The sequence below is a fragment of the Oncorhynchus mykiss genome, chromosome 16, assembly GCF_057628025.1.
Source record: "Oncorhynchus mykiss isolate SJ-2025 chromosome 16, ASM5762802v1, whole genome shotgun sequence".
NCBI classification, from domain to species: Eukaryota; Metazoa; Chordata; class Actinopteri; order Salmoniformes; family Salmonidae; genus Oncorhynchus; species Oncorhynchus mykiss.
The window spans coordinates 69902287-69919757 of NC_143037.1; positions in this window are offsets into that span (position 1 = coordinate 69902287).

The following is a 17471-nucleotide window of genomic DNA, read 5'->3' on the forward strand; positions in this document are numbered from 1 at the left end:
CACTAAAGTAATATTGCAAACAAATGTGGCAAAGTAATTAACTCTTTGTCCTGAATACAAAGTGTTATGTTTAGGGCAAATCCAATACAACACATTACTGTGTACCACTCTCCATATTTTCAAGCGTAGTGTTATGGGTATACTTGTAATCGTAATGGACTGGGGAGTTTTTCAGGATAAAAAAAAATAATGTAGCTTAAGCACATGCAAAATCCTAGAGGAAAACCTGGTTCAGTCTGCTTTCCACCAGACACTGGGAGATTAATTCACCTTTCAGCAGGACAATAACCTAAAACAAAAATCTACACTGGAGTTGCTTACCAAGAAGAAATTGAATGTACCGGAGTGGCCTAGTTACAGTTTTGACTTAAATCTACTTGAAAATCTATGGCAACATTTGAAAATAGCTGTCTAGCGATGATCAACAACCAACTTGACAGAACTTGAATAATTTTTTAAAGAATAATGTGCAAATATTAAACCATTCAGGTGACCAGAAATGTACCCAGAAAGCCTCATAGCTGTAATTGCGCCCACAGGTGCTCCCAGAAGTATCACGCCCTGACCTGAGATATCTCTGTTTTCTTTATATTTTGGTTAGGTCAGGGTGTGACTATGGTGGGTAAGCTAGTTTTGTATTGTGTAGGATTTTTGTATTGTCTAGTGTTTTAGTAGGTCTAGGTGTTTTTGTAATTCTATGTTGGCCTGATATGGTTCCCAATCTGAGACAGCTGTTTATCGTTGTCTCTGATTGGGGATCATATTTAGGTAGCCATTTCCCTTTGGTGTTTGTGGGATCTTGACTATATTTGGTGCCTGTCAGCACTATATTGTATAGCTTCACGGTTCGGGTTGTTATTTTTGTTGGTTTGTTCGGTGTTCATTTCAACGCTGCGCCTTGGTCTCACTCATACGACGATCGTGACAAGAAGTGTTGGCTCAGGGGTGTGAATTCCTATGTAAAATAGATACTTCTGTATTTAATTGTCAATAAATGTTCAATAAAAATCTCTTCTTTTTTTTTATACCATGTTATCGCGGGGTATTGTGTGTAGATGTTGAATTTAGGGGTAGTCCAGGGGTATGAATACTTTCTGAAGGCACTATGCATTGAATGACAGTCATTTCTAATAGGTAGATTGAAATCACTTTTGGACATCTCTCAAGAGCATGTTAAGTTTTAATACATTTGTTTTTGCATGTTTCCCATGTTGCATTAGCAGGGATGGATATCTCCATAGCCCTCCACACGTTCCTATTGTGACAGGAGGAGGGTACAGCTGCTACAGTGCCTTGCGAAAGTATTCGGCCCCCTTGAACTTTGCGACCTTTTGCCACATTTCAGGCTTCAAACATAAAGATATAAAACTGTATTTTTTTGTGAAGAATCAACAACAAGTGGGACACAATCATGAAGTGGAACGACATTTATTGGATATTTCCAACTTTTTTAACAAATCAAAAACTGAAAAATTGGGCGTGCAAAATTATTCAGCCCCTTTACTTTCAGTGCAGCAAACTCTCTCCAGAAGTTCAGTGAGGATCTCTGAATGATCCAATGTTGACCTAAATGACTAATGATGATAAATACAATCCACCTGTGTGTAATCAAGTCTCCGTATAAATGCACCTGCACTGTGATAGTCTCAGAGGTCCGTTAAAAGCGCAGAGAGCATCATGAAGAACAAGGAACACACCAGGCAGGTCCGAGATACTGTTGTGAAGACGTTTAAAGCCGGATTTGGATACAAAAAGATTTCCCAAGCTTTAAACATCCCAAGGAGCACTGTTCAAGCGATAATATTGAAATGGAAGGAGTATCAGACCACTGCAAATCTACCAAGACCTGGCCGTCCCTCTAAACTTTCAGCTCATACAAGGAGAAGACTGATCAGAGATGCAGCCAAGAGGCCCATGATCACTCTGGATGAACTGCAGAGATCTACAGCTGAGGTGGGAGACTCTGTCCATAGGACAACAATCAGTTGTATATTGCACAAATATGGCCTTTATGGAAGAGTGGCAAGAAGAAAGCCATTTCTTAAAGATATCCATAAAAAGTGTTGTTTAAAGTTTGCCACAAGCCACCTGGGAGACACACCAAACATGTGGAAGAAGGTGCTCTGGTCAGATGAAACCAAAATTGAACTTTTTGGCAACAATGCAAAACGTTATGTTTGGCGTAAAAGCAACACAGCTGAACACACCATCCCCACTGTCAAACATGGTGGTGGCAGCATCATGGTTTGGGCTTGCTTTTCTTCAGCAGGGACAGGGAAGATGGTTCAAATTGATGGGAAGATGGATGGAGCCAAATACAGGACCATTCTGGAAGAAAACCTGATGGAGTCTGCAAAAGACCTGAGACTGGGACGGAGATTTGTCTTCCAACAAGACAATGATCCAAAACATAAAGCAAAATCTACAATGGAATGGTTAAAAAATAAACATATCCAGGTGTTAGAATGGCCAAGTCAAAGTCCAGACCTGAATCCAATCGAGAATCTGTGGAAAGAACTGAAAACTGCTGTTCACAAATGCTCTCCATCCAACCTCACTGAGCTCGAGCTGTTTTGCAAGGAGGAATGGGAAAAAATGTCAGTCTCTCGATGTGCAAAACTGATAGACATACCCCAACCGACTTACAGCTGTAATCGCAGCAAAAGGTGGCGCTACAAAGTATTAACTTAAGGGGGCTGAATAATTTTGCACGGACAATTTTTCAGTTTTTGATTTGTTAAAAAAGTTTGAAATATCCAATAAATGTCGTTCCACTTCATGATTGTGTCCCACTTGTTGTTGATTCTTCACAAAAAAATACATTTTATATCTTTATGTTTGAAGCCTGAAATGTGGCAAAAGGTCGCAAAGTTCACGGGGCCGAATACTTTCGCAAGGCACTGTATGTGCCTTTTGTGAGGTTCTCTGATAAATAACATTGAGCTCCCGAGTGGCGCAGCGGTCTAAGGCACTGCATCTCAGTGCAAGGGGTGTCACTACAGTTCCTGGTTCGATTCCAGTCTGTATCACATCCAGCCGTGATTGGGAGTCCCACAAGACGGCGCAGAATTGGCCCAGCTTCGTCCGGGTTTGGCCGGGGTAGGCCGTCATTGTAAATAAGAATTTGTTTTTAACTGACTTGCCTAGTTAAATAATGGTTATAAAATAAGAACATTTCAAAGATCCTTTCCAACATCATCTTAAGCACTAATGCTCATACAACAGGATATCCATCACAATGAACAATTCGTTTTGACAATCAATAGCATTATCTACAATAAGTGCTGACAATTGAAGGGGTGTGGCCTCGGAGAAGGAGAGTGGACATGGTGGGAGAATGGGCACTCATGCCACACACACACACACACACACACACACACACACACACACTTTCATGATTCGGTTTCCATGAATTGTGACTATGCCACAACGTCCTCCCACTGCACACCAACTTGTACACGTATAAAAGAGATCTGCTGTGAAACACTGGGCATTTACATTTTAAAAACCCTTCCCACTCGGGTAACATCTGGAAATAATTACAATGTCACGTCAAGTCGGCATGGAAGGGAGACATTGTGTAGAAGCTTTAGCACACTGACTATTATGAGATGACCATCATTCACAACACAGTAATCTACACTCAGTTAAAGGCCTCCGAGTGCAGAGTGTTCATTAAGCTACACGAGGGACTTTCATTGCCCCATCAGCACCAGTTATCCCTGCAGCTATGTTGGTATCATACTGTGTCATTATGACAGACTGAGTCTACTGTGTATCTCATTGCTACAACTGTATGGGACCCAACCTGGTGAAGATGCAGCCCTTAAAATGAACTCATTTATTTTTCTTGGCCTCTTTTAAATTTGACTACCTGGATTTTAACAGGTTCTGTAGGCTAAAGCATAGCGTTGTCAGTGCACAAATTCATAATCTAGACTCTCTCTGAACACTTTGGCCCAGGGAGAGCACTAAGACTGGGTCTAACCATGCTCCTGGGGATTATTCATTAGTTAGATGACACTGCACCACCTCTGACATCCATCCTAACGTTGACATTTTAGTGCTAGTCTTTCACAGAGCAACTAGGGATGAGTGCCTATCTCGAGCACATCGACAGATTTTTCATCTAGTCAGCTTAGGGATTCAAACCAGCAACCTTTAAGTTACTGGCCTAATGCCCTTAACCGCTAAACAGTTAGTCAATGAGGCCATGCATGAGAGAGATATTAGTCAGTTTATCAATGAGGCCATGCATGAGACAGACATTAGTCAGTTAGTCAATGAGGCCATGCATGAGAGACATTAGTCAGTTAGTCAATGAGGCCATGTATGAGACATTAGTCAGTTAGTCAATGAGGCCATGTATGAGAGAGACAGTCAGTTAGTCAATGAGGCCATGTATGAGAGAGATATTAGTCAGTTTATCAATGAGGCCATGCATGAGACAGACATTAGTCAGTTAGTCAATGAGGCCATGCATGAGAGACATTAGTCAGTTAGTCAATGAGGCCATGTATGAGACATTAGTCAGTTAGTCAATGAGGCCATGTATGAGAGAGACAGTCAGTTAGTCAATGAGGCCATGTATGAGACAGACATTAGTCAGTTTATCAATAAGGCCATGTATGAGACAGACATTAGTCAGTTAATCAATGAGGCCATGTATGAGACAGACATTAGTCAGTTTATCAATGAGGCCATGTATGAGACAGATATTAGTCAGTTTATCAATGAGGCCATGTATGAGACAGACATTAGTCAGTTTATCAATGAGGCCATGTATGAGACAGACATTAGTCAGTTAGTCAATGAGGCCATGTATGAGACAGACAGTCAGTTTATCAATAAGGCCATGTATGAGACAGACAGTTAGTCAATGAGGCCATGTATGAGACAGACATTCTGTTAGTCAATGAGGCCATGCATGAGACAGACATTAGTCAGTTAGTCAATGAGGCCATGCATGAGACAGACATTAGTCAGTTAGTCAATGAGGCCATGCATGAGACAGACATTAGTCAGTTAGTCAATGAGGCCATGTATGAGAGACATTTGTCAGTTAGTCAATGAGGCCATGTATGAGAGACATTAGTCAGTTAGTCAATGAGGCCATGTATGAGAGACATTAGTCAGTTAGTCAATGAGGCCATGTATGAAACAGACATTAGTCAGTTTATCAATGAGGCCATGTATGAGACAGACATTAGTCAGTTTATCAATGAGGCCATGTATGAGACAGACATTAGTCCGTTTATCAATGAGGCCATGTATGAGACAGATATTAGTCAGTTAGTCAATGAGGCCATGTATGAGACAGACATTAGTCAGTTTATCAATGAGGCCATGTATGAGACAGACATTAGTCAGTTAGTCAATGAGGCCATGTATGAGACAGACAGTCAGTTTATCAATAAGGCCATGTATGAGACAGACAGTCAGTTAGTCAATGAGGCCATGTATGAGACAGACAGTCAGTTTATCAATAAGGCCATGTATGAGACAGACAGTCAGTTAGTCAATGAGGCCATGTATGAGAGAGACAGTCAGTTAGTCAATGAGGCCATGCATGAGACAGACATTAGTCAGTTAGTCAATGAGGCCATGCATGAGACAGACATTAGTCAGTTAGTCAATGAGGCCATGTATGAGAGACATACATTAGTCAGTTAGTCAATGAGGCCATGTATGAGAGACATACATTAGTCAGTTAGTCAATGAGGCCATGTATGAGAGACATTAGTCAGTTAGTCAATGAGACCATGTATGAGACATACATTAGTCAGTTAGTCAATGAGGCCATGTATGAGACAGACAGTCAGTTAGTCAATGAGGCCATGTATGAGACAGACAGTCAGTTAGTCAATGAGGCCATGCATGAGAGAGACATTAGTCAGTTAGTCAATGAGGCCATGTATGAGACAGACAATTAGACAGACAGTTAGTCAATGAGGGAAAAGTAATCCCTACAATGACGTCGAAGATAATTAGATTTGCAAAGGTGTCCATTTTGAAGTTGGAACTAAGAAAGCATTTTTATTAAGGAGCGAGTGTGTGTAGCGACGATATCAGAGTGTATAAAAGTGTCCAGTAAGGAGTGAGTGTTCCTCCTGACTGTTATGTTGCCACTAATGGAGACAGTGACCTTCCTGATGGAAAACCTCTCTGGGGAGGTAGGAATTAGACATGCTCAAAAAAATCTCTCTCTCTCATCTCTCCGCAAGGATACTCCTCTCCTAAGAATATCCCACAGTTTGTCAGTGTTGCATTTCGTTCACGTCATGTCTCTGAGCTTCCACAGTTATTTGAGCAAGCCATAGAGGAGTAATGATTAAGATATCCTAACCGTCTCCCTGAGATGTCCAAGGATATCCAAAATGTCGGATAATGTTCTGTATTAATGTCCATGTAACTAAATGTATGGGTACACCCTACAAACCATACATGCAGATATGGCAGATGTGGACTCAAACAGGTCCCAACTGTACAATACCATCGAAATCTGACTCCTTTTCCAGGCAATAGTTTTGATGTAGAGCTCCATTTCTCTGAGAAACCCTCAGTTTCCATTGGGTATCTCAGCCAGAGCAACTGGCCTAAATTGTAACTGTAATTAGCTGCTTACTATTTAAAGATCAAATCAATTATGCTGTAGCACAGCATTCAGCCACCTGTTGGGTACACATTATTGAAGGATTCTGTCCAGTTTGGCTAAACACAAAACATTTGTGATGAAAGAATACTACAGTATTCCATTAAAATACTTTTTTTCATTTGGAAGGAGCACATAATACTGTACACAGTGGTTACGGTGCTTTTATTCTCCGGAGGCAGTTTAGTTTATCTTCCTTTTTATTTGATTTGGTCCAATCAGAGTGAGATATTAGGCTTAATGGAGAAGCCACTGTATTACCAGCTTATCTTGATGATCAAACCACCATCTACTCTGGTTTCTTTAGCGCTGTGGTACTTTTACTCATTTATTCAATACTAACTACCAATCCTGTGGCAAAATTAAAATAGTGTTATTGTATTGTATGCTACTGTATTGTAAGGTATGATCCGAATCAGTATCAGAATCACCTTTATTCGGCAATACATTTACATATAATGTACCCAGAACTTGATTTGGTGAAATCGTGCTGCTGCAGAAGACAGAATATAAATCAAATCAAAGTTTGGTCGCATACACAGTTTAGCAGATCTTATAGCAGGTGCAGCGAAATGCTTGTGTTACTAGCTCCTAACAGTGAGGTAAAAATGTCAGACAAGTACACAAATAATCAAAAACGAAAAACAATCACAAATGTCAGGACTAATCTAGTTAACAACATAAATAACACTATCAGTAATTAATCCAAATTCAGTCTATGCCAACACCAACAATGCAGTTGAAGTCGGAAGTTAACATACACTTAGTCAATTGGAGGTGTACCTGCGGATGTATTTCAAGGCCTACCTTCAAACCTTCAAAACATACACCTTAGCCAAATACATTTAAACTCAGTTTTTCACAATTCCTGACATTTAATCCTTCAAAAACTTCCCTGCCTTAGGTATTTGAGGATCACCACTTTATTTTAAGAGTGTGAAATGTCAGAATAATAGTAGAGAGAATTACTTATTTCAGCTTTTATTTCTTTCATCACATTCCCAGTGGCTCAGACGTTTTCATACACTCAAATAGTATTTGGTAGCATTGCCTTCAAATTGTTTAACTTGGGTCAAACATTTTGGGTAGCCTTCCACAAGCTTCCCACAATAAGTTGGGTGAATTTTGGCCCAGTCCTCCTGACAGAGCTGGTGTAACTGAGTCAGGTTTGTAGGCCTCCTTGCTCGCACACACTTTTTCAGTTCTGCCCACACATTTTCTGTAGGTTTGAGGTCAGGGCTTTGTGATGGCCACTCCAATACCTTGACTTTGTTGTCCTTAAGCCATTTTGCTACTACGTTGGAAGTATGCTTGGGGTCCTCCTGCAGCAAAGGACCCCCACAACATGATGCTGCCACCCCCGTGCTTCAAGGTTGGGATCGTGTTCTTTGGCTTGCAAGCATCCCCCTTTTTCCTCCAAACATAACGATGGTCATTATGGCCAAACAGTTCTATTTTTGTTTCATCAGACCAGAGGACATTTCTCCAAAAAGTATGATCTTTGTACCCATGTGCAGTTGCAAACCGTAGTCTGGCTTTTTTTATGGTGGTTTTGGAGCAGTGTCTTCTTCCTTGCTGAGCGGCCTTTCAAGTTTTCTGAGGTCTTGGCTGATTTCTTTTGATTTCCCCATGATGTCAAGCAAAGAGGCACTGAGTTTGAAGGTAGGCCTTGAAATACATCCACAGGTACACCTCCAATTGACTCAAATGATGTCAATTAGCGATGACATAATTTTCTGGAATTTTCCAAGCTGTTTAAAGGCACAGTCAACTTAGTGTATGTAAACTTCTGACCCACTGGAATTGTGAAACAGTGAATTATAGGTGAAATAATCTGTCTGTAAACAATTGTTGGAAAAATGACTTGTGTCAGGCACAAAGTTGATGTCCTAACCGACTTGCCAAAACTAGTTTGTTAACACGAAATTTGTGGAGTGGTTGAAAAACAAGTTTTAATGACTCCAACCTAAGTGTACGTAAACTTCCGACTTCAACTGTATATGCTAGATTTAGAGTTATTTGGCAACTTTATTTGTGACTGATACAAACCTCAGAATGTCTTAGAAATTAAAACATACATGGGTTGCATAATGCGACTACAGGCTATTGATGATTTGAGAAATTCGCAAAAAAAGCTTAAGCTCTTTTCCTTGCCTCAAGCTGCACAGCTGTTCCCTCATCAAGTGATCATCATATTTACACCCATCAGATTATTCTCAATTTAATCTTGTCTTTACTAATATGTAGAATTAGTTTAGCTTTCGAATGGCCCATTATCCAATGGGCAGGAACAGGGTCAGTGAATGCACTCGGTCAGTGAATGGAGGCCCAACGGTCAGTTTTGCAATGATGCCGGGTAGGCTACTTCGGTTTTATAGTGGAGCATGTGCTTAATATGAGCAGCTGAGAAATAAATACAAGAACACTTATTTCACTTCTCGCGTTAACCACTGTTTGTATCACGACTCAGGAGGAGACCCAGATGCAGACAGTTTCGAAGTAACAAAGGTTTATTACAAAAACAGGGGGGCAGGAAAATGACAGGACAGGCAGAGGTCAGTGGTCCAGAGCAGAGTCAGAAAGGTACAGAACGGCAGGCAGGCTCGGAGTCAGGGCACGCAGAATGGTAAAAACCAAGAAAACTAGAAAACAGGAACTAGAGAAAAGACAGGAGTAAGGGGAAAACCGCTGGTAGGCTCGACAAAACAAAATGAACTGGCAACAGACAAACAGAGAACACAGGTATAAGTACACTGGGATAATGGGGAAGATGGGCAACACCTGGAGGGGGGTGGAGACAAACACAAAGACAGGTGAAACAAATCAGGGTGTGACAGTTTGAGGAGCATGCTCTCGCTGCGCGACAGGTGATTCTGCCCTAACTCTGTATGCCATGGGCTCTCCAACCCTGTTCCTACAGCTACCCAGTGCTTAATTTAGGAAACCAAGTAAAAATCTGTTTGGGAACATTGATAGTAACATGTTTTTGCAACAAAACATACAGAATTTCACTAAGCTGTTGACAGCCCGTGTACGCTGTCGAGAAAGGAATAAAGGAGAGAGAGGAGGAAATGGAAACGCACGGTGGTGAGATATTCTATGTAGCTAAATGTAATGTCTCAGCCTATTAGTTATGAAAATTTTAAAAATGCCTTGTTACTAGGCTATACAAATGCACTATAATTATAGGCTAACTGTGAGCCACCCTGCACAATCAATGAACCAACAGCATGGCCTAGGGCTATAGGTTCTCTTCCAGACTCGCGGATAGACATGTTTCATATTGAAGCGTAACATAACGTATGTAAACTGTCCAGTATGCATAATAATACAGTCCACACTCATTGATTATCATAGTGGGGTGAGTTTTAAATGTTTTGATGATGAGTGTTTGATGTGATTTTTAGATTGTATTTGCATTGACGTCAGAGTGGTTCGAGGGACAGTAGAGCTCTGAGTACCAGGTCATTAGTGACCTGATGGTCATTAGCAAGTAAGGTACTACCAAAACATGTCCAGAGTACATTAAAGGAGATTACCGTGACTCAACAGTCATATGGAATTTTACTGTGGTCCTGACTCATGACTGCCGGTGTGTCAGTAATACGGTCACCACAACAGCCCTCTGCCTGGCACTACCACCATACCCCGTTCAAAGGCACTTACATGTTTTGTCTTGCCCATTCACCGTCTGAATGGCAAACATACACAATCCATTTCTCAGTTGTCTCCAGGCTTAAAAATCCTTCTTTAACCTGTCTCCTCCCCCTTCATCTACACTGATTGAAGTGGATTTAACAAAAGACATGGGATCATCGACTGACCAGGTGAATCCAGGTGAAAGCTATGTCACAGAAAGAGCAGGTGTTCTTAATGTTTTGTACACTCAGTGTATATTAGAATGAGATACAGGATGTGAAGAATGCAGTATGTAAATACACACTGTGAAAACGGTGTTAAAAGAAACAGAAAGTGTCCAGTGTTGAATCAAGCAATAAGGCACGGTGGTCATTTTTAGTTATTTTTATTTCACCAGGCAAATCAGTTAAGAACAAATTATTATTTACAATGAAAACCTAGGAACAGTGAGTTAACTGCTTTGTTCAGGGGCAGATCGACAGATTTGTACCTTGTCAGCTAAAGGATTCGATCTAGCAACCGATCGGTTACTGGCCCAACACTTTGACCACTAGGCTTCCTGCCGCCCAATCCTTGGCCTGGCTACGGGCTGTTCTTTTGTACGACGCAACGTGTAGTGCCTGGATACAGCCCTTAGCCGTGGTATATTGGCCATGTACCACAAACCCCTGAGGAGCCTTATTGCTATTTTAAACGGGTTACCAACGTAATTAGAACACTTAAAATAAAAGTTTTGTCATACCCTGGTATACGTTCTGATATACCACGGCTGTCAGCCAATCAGCATTCAGGGCTCGAATCACCTTGTTTATAATGTCTCTTTATACATGGGACAGCAGCGTTGGCTGGGTAGATGAAAAACATAAATCACAGGCGAAGAATGTACATGAATCCACAGTATGTACACTATAAACATGATCTGTGCTGAGGTAAAAAAAAAATTAAAAAATGTCAGTCGCTATGAATAGTGATTTTGTTTTTGTTCCACTGGCTGTCCTCCCAGAGGATGAGCAGATTTTTGAGGTGGCACTCAGAATTTTGAGAGTGCTTTCAAATGCAATTTCAGACACATTTCCATTTCATAGCTTTAAACTCATAACTTTGTGTCTGAATTCTACCCAGTCTATGTGAGCTCCTCATATTTCATTCATGAATCTTAAATTATATACACTTGGTCCCTATTTCACCAGACTAACATGTTCTGGGAAACAGAGTTATATAAAGGCCTTGACTTTCTATTGCATGCATCACACATACTGTCATTGTTTTAGTATTATAGGTGGCTAATTCAATTTTAGTCCTTGTGTCTTCCGGGTGATTTGAACTAGTATGAAATAGAGACGGGCGTAAAGGGCATATGCCAAACAAATTTCACAGTAAACCATAGTGTACTACATGTTTATGAACATGGGAAAATGCTATGATTAATAAGTGAAGGAAATGTAAGTGCGTGGTCAAAAAGCAAGTTTGCATATATTTCAGCACGGTTTCTTTCCTGGATAGCGGGCCAGGAAGTGTAATGTAGAGGTTAGTATGAATACGAGGAAGAATCCCAAGTAAAGCCGTATAGCCTGCTGTTAGACGAAGCTGAGTGAGCGTTTGAAGTGATGGAATGAAGTGCTATATGCACAGGAGGGCTTTTTAAACCTCTCTGTAAATCATTCATAGAAAGGTACCGATAAATTAAACATGAAACATACACTGCTCTCAGCTACAGGCCAACATGCATGGTGCTCGGATGGCAAGTATAATGACTCTTAATGTACTGTATGAAGAATAGGGTCATTAGGCTGCGTAGTACTGCTCTAAGATTTTAACATAACATCACTGAATGGAAAATGAAAAAGTGTCAAAGGGCCCATTTCTAACCAGGTTACTAAACATTACAGTAAAGGAAAGGAGGGAGGAATGTGTTGGTGGATGTGATGGGAGCTGAGGCCTCTTAGCTGAGTTAACAAGAATGTAAAGCCAGCCACCAAACGTCCCTGGAGAACAGGAGGTGAAAGCCCAGTGAACCACACAAGGCGAACCCAGCCAGACCCAGCCAGACCAAGCCAGACCCAGCCAGACCAAGCCAGACCCAGCCAAACCCAGCCAGACCAAGCCAGACCAAACCAAGCCAGACCCAACCAGACCAAGCAATGGAATAAATTAAGAGGTCATACAGTAACTGTTACAGAGGAACACCAACACAGACATCAGGCAGCTACAGGGGCAGGTAGAGACTAGCCATCACATGGCTACAGGGGCAGGTAGAGACTAGCCATCACATGGCTACAGGGGCAGGTAGAGACTAGCCATCACATGGCTACAGGGGCAGGTAGAGACTAGCCATCACATGGCTACAGGGGCAGGTAGAGACTAGCCATCACATGGCTACAGAGGCAGGGAGATAATAGCCATCATATATCTACAGGGACAGGTAGAGACTAGCCATCATATATCTACAGGGACAGGTAGAGACTAGCCATCAGACAGCTACAGGGACAGGTAGAGACTAGCCATTAGACAGCTACAGGGACAGGTAGAGACTAGCCATTAGACAGCTACAGGGACAGGTAGAGACTAGCCAATGAGCTCCTCTTTTCCCCATCATCATTCCTTATCCACTTTTTTTTTATTCACTTCAACAGTTTTCTCCATCCCATTGTTTCCACTCTGCACAGGACTGCACTGAGATTGCTGAAATATTAATAAGATAATACAGACTGCAGAAGCAGCCAATGAAATTTGACTTCAATGAAAAGCCCTCCCTTTGATTATTGTATCACTACTTCACTGATTGGAATAGAGAAACTCTTCCTTTAACTAACTGCCATGATTGCCATTAATATTAGTTTGAGCGGTGAGTCTTTATGCAGCCTCAATCACTATCAAGTCATTCACCTCAATGCAATTCAGCCATCTTCCTTCGACGAAGTGCCTCTGCCGTGCTTTCCCTCTCTCTGTAGTTAAATGTATCTGTTGTGTTTTTATTCACTATTGAAGGCAGGGATATCGACCCCCTATAAATCAATACCCAACGCAGTGAAGAATCCATGTTGGTGTCTTGGGGCCATTCTTATAGTATTTCAGTCACAATTACCTAGTTTGGTTTAGTTTATTTGATCATTTAAAACAAGGTGCACATACAAATGACACACTTGATTAATACTCATTGAGGATAATCACAAAGAAGTATACAACTTACATCCGTTTTGGTCCTCATGCCCCAAAGAACACATTTCCACCATTTAATTAGACCAGGAGAGTCGCATGTACTCTGTACTGGCTGTGCTACCATTGAAAATAAACAAGTGGGCATAAAAATAGAACCAGAGAATCCACAAAATAGTTCATCAGCTCCAGATCCTTTCCAGTGACGGTTTCAAAGGCAAACAGATCCATATCTGATTGCTGTGCAGTTCAATACCTCACAAGCTTCCTGCAGGTACACATCATTACGTATGTACTCTTCTCATATTCTGAGAACGTCGTATAATGTGACTTTTTGTACAATGTGCATTATATATATCCAGTATATATATATATATTTTATTTACATGTTATTGATGTTAACAGAATCAAGTCTCATTATTGTTGCAGAATTAACCAATATTTCAGTACAGTTGCATTAAATGGTGATCCCAATCACACACGTGGCATTGTGCTGTATGTTTGTTTCGGTCAATGGTCATTGGCTAGTTGTAAATGGTAGGTTGAATGAATGTCAGAGTGCTGAATGCAGCTTTTGCCCACATTAATAATTCAAGTGAGGGAATAGAATGGCCACAGCTTGTGTTTGTATTACTGTTTCTTCATGTTCTTATTAGGATGCTGTTGATCCTATATGTTTCTCTTCAGGCTGTGTCTGTGATCGTCGTAACCTTTTCTCTTCAGCCATTCATTTGTCTATTTAAAAATGTTGTCCAAGCACAGTATCCACGTAGGACATAGTTTGAGCTATTTGAACATGAATTTTGCATTTGTAAGTGGTAGGGCAAACATGACACCACATAACTTTATTTTAACAGTGAAGACATTGAGAAATTGGTCTCGTTTTCAAATGTGCCCTGTATGATAAGACATAAATATACACATTATATAATAATATATATATATACTGTTAATGTTGTAAATTACTATTGTAGCTGGAAACGGCAGATTTTTTTATGGAATATCTACAAAGGTGTACAGAGGCCCATTATCAGCAACCATCACTCCTGTGTTACAATGGCACGTTGTGTTAGCTAATCCAAGTTTATCATTTTAAAAGGCTAATTGATCATTTTAAAACCCTTTTGCAATGATGTTAGCACAGTTGAAAACTGTTGTTCTGATTAAATAAGCAAAAAAACTGGCCTTCTTTAGACTAGTTGAGTATCTGGAGCATCAGCATTTGTGGGTTCGATTACAGGCTCAAGATGGCCAGAAGCAAAGAACTTTCTTCTGAAAATCATCAGTCTATTATTGTTCTGGGAATTATTATTGTTCTGGTTATTCCATGCAAAAAAATTGCCAAGAAACTAAAGATCTCGTACAAGGCTGTGTACTACTCCCTTCACAGAACAGCGCAAACTGTCTCTAACCAGAATAGAAAGAGGAGTGGGAGGCCCCGGTGCACAACTGAGCAAGAGGACAAGTGTATTAGAGTGTCTAGTTTGAGAAACAGACGCCTCACAAGTCCTAAACTGGTAGCTTCATTAAATAGTACCTGCAAAACACCGGCTCAACGTCAAGTGAAGAGACGACTACGGGATGCTGGCCTTCTAGGTAGAGTTCCTCTGTCCAGTTTCTGTGTTCTTTTGCCCATCTTAATCTTTTCTTTTTATTGGCCAGTCTGAGATATGGCTTTTCCTTTGCAACTCTGGACTAGAAGGCCAGCATCCCGGAGTTGCCTCTTCACTGTTGACGTTGAGACGGGTGATCCTTTGCTATGAGACTCGAAATTGAGCCAATGTCTGCTGCATTGAAGGTCCCCAAGAACACAGTGGCCTCCATAATTCTTAAATGGAAGAAGTTTGGAACCAGCAAGACTTTTCCTAGAGCTGGCCGCCCAGCCAAACTGAGCAATTGAGGGAGAAGGGCCTTGGCCAGGGAGGTGACCAAGAACTCGGTGGTCACTCTGACAGAGCTCCAGAGTTCCTCTGTGGAGATGGGAGAACCTTCCAGAAGAACAACCATCTCTGTAGTACTCCACCAATCAGGCCTTTATGGTACAGTGGCCAGGCAGAAGCCACTCCTCAGTAAAATGCACATGACGACCCACTTGGAGTTTGCCAAAAGGCAGCTAAAGACTCTCAGACCATGAGAAACAAGATTCTCTGGTCTGATGAAACCAAGATTGAACTCTTTGGCCTGAATGCCAAGCGTCACATCTCGAGGAAACCTGGCACTATCCCTACAGTGAAGCATGGTGGTGGTAGCATAATGCTTTGGGGATGTTTTTCAGTGGCAGGGACTGGGAGACTAGTCAGGATCGAGGGAAAGATGAACGGAGCAAAGTACAAAGAGATCCTGTATGAAAACCTGCTCCAGAATGCTCAGGACCTCAGACTGGGGTGAAGGTTCACCTTCCAACAGGACAAAGGCCCTAGGCACACAGACAAGACAATGCAGGACTGGCTTAGGGACAAGTCTGAATGTCCTTGAGTGGCCCAGCCAGAGCCCAGACTTGAACCCGGTCGAACATCTCTGAAGAGACCTGAAAATAGCTGTGCAGCGACGCGCCCCATCACAGAGCTTGAAAGGATCTGCAGAGAAAAATGGGAAAAACTTCCCAAATACAGGTTTGCCAAGCTTGTAGCGTCATATCCAAGAAGACTCTAGGCTGTAATCGCTGCCAAATGTCCTTCACCAAAGTACTGAGTGAAGGGTCTGAATACTTACACTACCGGTCCAGAGACATCAAAACTCTGAAATAACACATATGGAATCATGTAGTAACCAAAAAAGTGTTAAACAAATCAAAATATATTTTAAATTTGAGATTCTTCAAATAGCCACTTTTTGCCATAATGACAGCTTTTCTTAAACTTTTGACCACTTTAAAAATATATATACATTTGCAAAAATGTATAAGAATGTACTGTTGCTTTGTCATTATGGTGTATTATGTGTAGATTGATGAGGGGGAAAAACAAATTTAATCCATTTTTGAATAAGGCTGTAATGTAACAAAATGTGGAAAGTCAAGTCAATTGGTCTGAATACTTTCCGGATGTACTGTATACACACACATTAAAATAAAAAACACAGTCACGGGAAGCACAAATACAACATCACAAATCATCCAGAAAAACAGTTACATTCCTCTACAAAGTCCCCAACGTTCTGACATTAGTTTATTTTTTTATGTCTTTGTGTTAGGTTGGTCAGGGCGTGAGTTGGGGTGGGTTGTCTATGTTATTTTTTCTAGGTTATATTTTCTACGTGTTTGGCCTAAAAGCAGATTTACCTAGCTCGGTGGAGATCCTAGGATCCTCAACCCTGTGAATGTGTTAGACAATCAGGTGTCTATACTTCAACAGAAAAGTTAGATAAGACGGAAGTTTATGAAGTAGGGCCGTGTAAGCAAAAAGGGAGTAATGTAGAGATCTGTGGGTCTTTAGCGAAGTCCAGCCAACCTTTTGATATAGAATTGCTGTGGTGAATTTCAAAACTGTCACCTGTAAATAAAAAACAAAGGGCACTATGGTAGATGTCATACAAAGTTTAAGAGTAGTAGCAGATTCACGTTGATAAATAATATCACCATAATCAAGAACAGATAAAAAAAGGTTGACTGAATAACCTGCTTTCTACTGAGAGGCACGATTTGTTTATGTAGAAAAAAGCTCGTTTTAAATCTTAGCTTCTTAACCAGCTTATCTAAATGTTTTTTAAACGTCAAATCCATATCAATCCAAATGCCTAAGTATTTATATGCAGGAACACTTTCAATTGGAGAACCATCTAAGTTTTAAGTTTTAAGTTCCTCGGCATACACATCACAGACAAACTGAATTGGTCCACTCACACAGACAGCATTGTGAAGAAGGCGCAGCAGCGCCTCTTCAACCTTAGGAGGCTGAAGAAATTTGGCTTGTCACCAAAAGCACTCACAAACTTCTACAGATGCACAATCGAGAGCATCCTGGCGGGCTGTATCACCGCCTGGTACGGCAACTGCTCCGCCCTCAACCGTAAGGCTCTCCGGAGG